The sequence below is a fragment of the Vicugna pacos genome, chromosome 32 (assembly GCF_048564905.1).
Source record: "Vicugna pacos chromosome 32, VicPac4, whole genome shotgun sequence".
Taxonomy (NCBI): domain Eukaryota; kingdom Metazoa; phylum Chordata; class Mammalia; order Artiodactyla; family Camelidae; genus Vicugna; species Vicugna pacos.
Window position 1 is genome coordinate 9,126,110 of NC_133018.1, and position 6,000 is coordinate 9,132,109.

At 56.0% G+C, this 6,000-nt stretch overlaps 1 protein-coding gene across 2 annotated transcripts in view; it reads right to left on the bottom strand.

The window, feature by feature from the left end:
• Positions 1 to 2,986, bottom strand: part of KIAA1671 (KIAA1671 ortholog) — a 159,596-nt gene extending 156,610 nt beyond the window's left edge. Inside the window, exon 1 of one of the 2 annotated variants that reach the window (XM_072953657.1) lies at positions 2,901 to 2,986. The gene's annotated coding sequence lies outside the window, so the exon portion shown is untranslated. The remainder of the gene's footprint in view (positions 1 to 2,900) is intronic. The other variant, XM_072953658.1, reaches the window with a different exon arrangement.
• Positions 2,987 to 6,000: the final 3,014 nt, after the last annotated feature.

Genomic DNA, 6,000 nt, shown 5'->3' on the forward strand with positions numbered 1-6,000 from the left:
TGAATCTGTAAAATGGGAATGATGAGCCCCACCCCCTCACACAGGGAAGTGGTGAGGGTTCAAGTGCAAAGTCCTTGAGAACCTGGATATTTATGACCATCCCTAGGCAGGGAGACAACTAATGCTCAGGAAGGTTCACCGAATTGAATGAAATACTGACACTTAAAATATTTAAGCCACCTCCCCCGAGGGTTTCCTTCTCCAGTGGACAGCCACGCCTCCAGGAAGGGGTCTTCAACTGAGTCACTTTCAAAACACAACACTGACCATGTCTCCATCAAGTCCAGGTCCACTATCACCTCTCACCTGGATTATTCGAGCAATCTCTTCACTGGCCTCTCAGCTGCCTGGCACACCCCCTCCCATCCAGCCTCCCCAAGAGAGGGGCAAGCTTCTCAGAACACACATCAGACTCCCTCCGTCTCCCCTAGAGAAACTTCCACGGTGCCCCACTGCCCTAGAAGAAAGCCCAAACCCCTGGGAGTGGTTGACCTGGCCCCCGCCAGCATCTCCTCCTCCAGTAGTCTATCCAGGACTTTCTCTTCCCTCTTTCCAGCGCAGAATACCATCCTCTTCCCACTGGCAAGCTCTCCACGAAACTCAACCTCCTGCCCCACAACCCTCCCTAGGCCAGAAGGCATCCGCCCCTCCTCCCAGCTCTCTCTTTCCAGACAATTGCCTCTTTTCACCAAGGCTTTACCCCTTAAGGGTGTGACCACTAGCCTTCTCTTTGACACAGTCTTGAAATATTTGATGAATGAATGAATGAAAGCACTTTAAAACCCTCCTCTGGGGCTGTTTTTCTAAGTTGGTCAGAGATGTCTTCTGGAGATGCTGAGAGGGGAGTAATGGTCAGGCCAGGGTGTGGACTGTTCCATTCTCCTGTCAAGGTCAGCTCTGAATAAAAGCCAGCCCCCAGGACCTCCAAGAGGGACAGGATGCCTTCAGCCTCAGAATCTGGGGTGACAGCTGCACCCCCAACATCACTGGACTGCCAGGCAAGTGAATAGCTCAATGCTGGAACATCACGCCAGAAGAACAGATTCTATATATACCACCCTGTGTCACGCCCCTTCTGCGCTGTCTGCCACATAGTAGGTGCTCAGCCCACGCTGGCTGACCTAATGAGCGGGCGCCTGTGCCCAGACACTGTACGAAATGAAACCCTGTACTTCTCTAGGGTAATTGCACCCTTGCCAAGCATGCAAATCCTTTAAAAAGGATTCCCCTAAAACCACCAAGACCGTGGCTACTGTCTGCACAGCTCCCTCCGGAACTGTCCCAGGGATGAGACGCCGGCGTCTGGAGGTGAATGCATGTTTGTCCGGGATCTTTGATGGATTAGCTGAGAGAAAGCTGGGCCAAGGGAGAAGCCTTGTCCAAATGCCCTGGTTACTGATTAGCCAAACCCTAGCACGTCTCTCTGCAAGGGGGAATCAGAGGGGCAATTAAACCACTCTGGAAGACCGAGTTAAATACCTCTCCAATCCCGCTGTTAAAAAGACAGCAAGTTGGGTTTCTGGAGCCTTCAGTCAGATACTGCCCCTGAAGCGGAGGGGATGAGACAGGGGAGAGGAGAGGCCGCAGAATGAGGGTCCACTAATATTGACAGCCCCCCCTACCTGTTTCATCCCTATTACACCTATTAATCCTGCCAGTCACCCAGAAGAGAAAGGACTGTGACCCCCCGCCTCCATTTTGCCCAGAGGGGAGACCTGGGCTCAGGGAGGTTTAAGTGTTTTGTCCAAGGTCACAAAGAAGCTGCAAAGAAAAAGCTCTTCCTTTGTGCAACAGGTCCAGCCCTTTCCCTCCCGAAAGGTAATGGCTGTTCCCGGCTTAAGAAAGTTCAGTCCGGCGGGCAGGAAGCCCTGGCCACCTAGGCAGCGCGCGGAGGTCACACGCCCGCCTCACTACGCACGGACAGCGAGCAGGGTTTCAGGGCGCGGCGCCCCGGCTCCGTGCCGAGTGTGCGCTAGGCGGGTGTGGAAAGGTCGGGCTTGGGTCGGGGGTCAGTGGGCCGCTTCCCTTCTCCAGGGCCCCGCCTGTAGCCCCAGGCGGAGCCGCCAGCGGGGTGGGGGCCCTCAGAGCCTGCCGGGGAGCGGGGTAGGGGGGGTGGATTGAGCCTTAATCCCATCTGGGCGCCTCTACTCTGGGAAGACGCGCGGAGGGGAGCGCAGGCCCGGCGGGGAGGGTGCGGCCGGAGCCCCGGAGCCCCGGAGCCCCGGAGCCCGCCGGGCCCAGCGAGCTGCTCTCTCCACCGCCCCCGTAGCCCTAAGGATCCCTTTGACCCGGCTCCGCCTCGCTCCGCACCCTTGCTCCCCAGTGTCCACCTCCCAGGCCTCCAACCCGTACGGACGTCCAGATCCTAGCAGTTTCAGGCTGGGTACCCCGGATCTCCAGGGATCCCCCAGGTCCTGGCCACCAGATCTCTCGGAATCACCCCCAAGGCTCGGACCAGCGTGGGGCGGGAGAGAGGGATCAACTAGCTCCCAGTTTCTAATCACTGTCCACCGTCACCCCCAGGCTGGGGATCGAGTGGGACCCCAGGCCGCCGGCTGCCGATCCACTCCTGGGATCGACTGCCAAGTCTTCAGCCGGGTGGCGCGGGATCCATTGGCTGCCCAGTGTGGGAATCTTCCCGCGGGATCCACTCCCAAGTCTCGAGGGACAGATCTCCTGGCTTCCAAATCGAGATTCCCCATTCCTGCAGACTCAGAGCCAGGGGAGATCCACTGGGTCCCCACCTCTTCCCCGGCCAACTTTGCCAACTTTTCTCCCGGGGCCTCAGCCAGGAAGAAACTTGGCGGCCATCGCCGGCTGCCGCCTCCCCATCCCCCTCGCAAGCCGGGGACGGGGGCTGATGGCTGGCCCCCATGCACCACGACCGCCGCGCAACCTACCCTGGAGCCGCCGCCGCCGGCCCGCGCCGCGCCACCACCTGCCCGCAGCCCGCGGCACCTGCCCGCGCCGCCCGCGGCCCAGCGCAGCCTAGCCTGCTGGGGGCGGGGCCTCGGGCGGGGACGCGCCCCCGTCGCCATGGGAACCGTGGCCGGCGGCGCCTGCGCGGAGAGGCCCAGGGCGGAGCGCAGCCGGCCCGACCCGTGCTCTCTCGCTGGCGCCGGGCCTGGGTAGGGTCGGGCAGGTCAGAGGTCGCGAGTTTGCCCCGATGCTCCTCCCGGAAGCATCCCCGGTCCCCCTGCCTCGACCCCGCTGCGCCTGACTCAGAATGTTGTTCATGATCCCCACCCGCGTTCCTGGGGTCAGTCCCCGTCTCCAGCCGGGGTCCCCCGCAACCGACACCGACCAGCCGCGCGGCCTGCGCCCCCCAGAGCCTAATGCAGCCCGGGAACTCAAGGGGCGCTGGGTAAAGCCTCGCCCATTGAATCGCTAGGGCTGCAGGCGCCGGCCCGGGAGCGAGCGGGGTCTGCACGAAGCACTCGCGCCGTCTTGCAGCGAGCCGGGGGAATTGCACCCGGGGCCGCAGGGTTGGGGCCCTAGCAGGAGGCTGTTCACTCCGCCGGGGCGCCTGCTGTATGCCACGCCTGCTGCCGTTGTGTTGAGGTGGAGATTGCGGAGTGAGGCGTATAGAGACTTTTTGGACAAGTTGAAGGATCGTAGAAAGTCACTTCTGAATGAGAAAATGCCTGTTTTTCCATCCTTTACTCATTTCATGCCATAGACCTTTATTAAGCGCCTACTGTATGCTGGATGCTGGGGACCCAGCAGTGAAGCAGCTGGCAAGATCCAGGCTCTTGTGGAGTTTACAGACATTGCAAACAATATTTGCACAAATAAATTGAATTGCATTTGTGACTTTTGCTCCCAAGGAAATGTATATAGATTGAATAACCGAAGGGCCTAAAATCATACATGCATTTATTGTAAGTCAGTTAGACCTTAATAAATTTAGAGAGAGGAAAAAACATCACACTGTGTGGCTTCAGGAGAATTGGCAGGGAGCTCTCTTACCTCCTCTCTCTCAATTTGTGTGTGTGTAGGATGAAGGTACTCCAGTTACAAGAGATTTATACACCATATCCATTGTTTCTTTTAGTCTGCTCTTCTGAAGTAGGGATCACCACCCCCTTATTTTACCAAGGAGCAGCCTGGGGCTCCCTAAGAGACTTGCCCACAGTGACAGAACCCAGAAATGGTGAGGTGGTGGCCCCATGAGGTCTTAATTTTTGAATAATCTCCTGCATCATTTGGTGCCTTGAGAACAGCCAACAATGGGACCCAACTCAGTGGCTTTTAAATATGACTGCCACTCCCAGGGTGGGGACTTCGTGGCAGGGGACTAAGAACGGCTAGATTGAAAGTTAAAATCCCTCAAAATCCACCTTTAAGCAGGGCCTTTACATGACGTGTATGTCATACGAGCAAAGGCAAATCATTGTTATTGTCTGCTGCCCTTTCTAGAATTTCTGGAGGCAGGGCTTTTGTCTCTTCCTGATTCTCAATGCTTAGAGCAGGGCTTGGCACAGAGTGAGTGCTCAATAAATATTAAGCTCAATAAATATTGGGTTAAATGCAAGGATGATCAGCTGCCGATAGAATACCCTCTGCTACCTCTCCTCCCTAACCTTATCGGAACTTCCCGTCTCTCCCCGGCAAATCTCAATTAACCAGAACGCGTGGCCTGAGGGTTCTGTTGAACTGAATGTCTCTCAGCTCCCCAACCTGCTTAGTCCTCAATCTTGGCACCTCCTCTCCACCCCAGCACTTAAACAGGGGAAGGGAGAAGACAGTCCTTCTCCTGCCACCCCTCACAGAAACCCCAAATCTAGATGTGTCCCCAGCCCTAACCAGCCTACCCCCCGATTCTGGACCACAAAAGATGCCCTACCCCAATTCCAGGATCGATTCTTCTACCCAGGCTTTGAAGGGGGCTCCCAGAAGTGCCAAACTACAACTCCCAAGGGCCTCCTGGCCCCAGAAGGGGCGGGACTTCCTGGTTCAGCCCCACCTTGGCTGATTCTCCCTGCATTCCAGTGTCATCCGTCCCAGGTGTGAGCCTGCCAGCCGGCACACACCCAGAGATTACACCCTGACCAAAGAGGTGTCAGGTTGTATGTTGTTTTCAGAGCCAACACCTCAACCCCAACTCCCAGCCCTGGCTTTTCTCTTACTGTGGGTAGAGGACAGTGCCACCTGGAGACTTTCCCAGAATCCCTTGTCGGCCGTCATCTACCCCCTCCTCTAGGAAGTTTGTCCTGATTTGCCAGCTCTGCTCTTAGACTCTGGCAGCACTGTCCAACTTTCTGCAATGATGGAGGTGTTTTATATATGCCCTGTCTAACATTAGCCACAGATGACTATTGAGCACTTGAAATTCAACCGGTGTGACTGAGGCACTGCATTTTCATTTCATTTCATTTTAATTAATTTAAATCTAGATAGCCATGTGCGGTACAGCTACTGAATTGAACAGGATAGCGCTAGAACTCACATACTCCTTGGCAAAGACCGTATTCATGCGTTTTTACTGGTGTATATATCTCCATTTTGTTTCTCCTGTAATTTACCTACTTCTTGAGGGTGAGCGCTAGTACATTCTTTGAAATATTTTCTCTCAACCCCAGGCCTTTGCCCGTGCTGTGCCCTCTGTCTGGAACACTTTGCCCTCTGCCTGCCCATCATCTGTAACAACTACATGTCCTTCAGGTCTTAGCTTTAATGTCAGCTCCTCCGAGAAGCCACCCCTGACTACCACCGCTGACCACCATGCCGCAGCCTCTGAATCTTCTACCCTCCCCTAGACACTGATGACATGATGACACTTCTCTGTCTCACTTTCTAAACTGTGAGCTCCTTAGGAGCAGAGATTAGTATAATATCTGAAACAGAGTTGTCCTTCGTATGGTCAGGCCACTCAAGATGGCTGTTCTCTTGCTCCCTGTTCATCTCCTGCTCAACCCGTGCCTGCTTCACTTACACCTACTCACGTGACTGACCGTCCTTCATTCTTGCCCCCCCCACCCCCGCCCCCGGCCCCGCCCC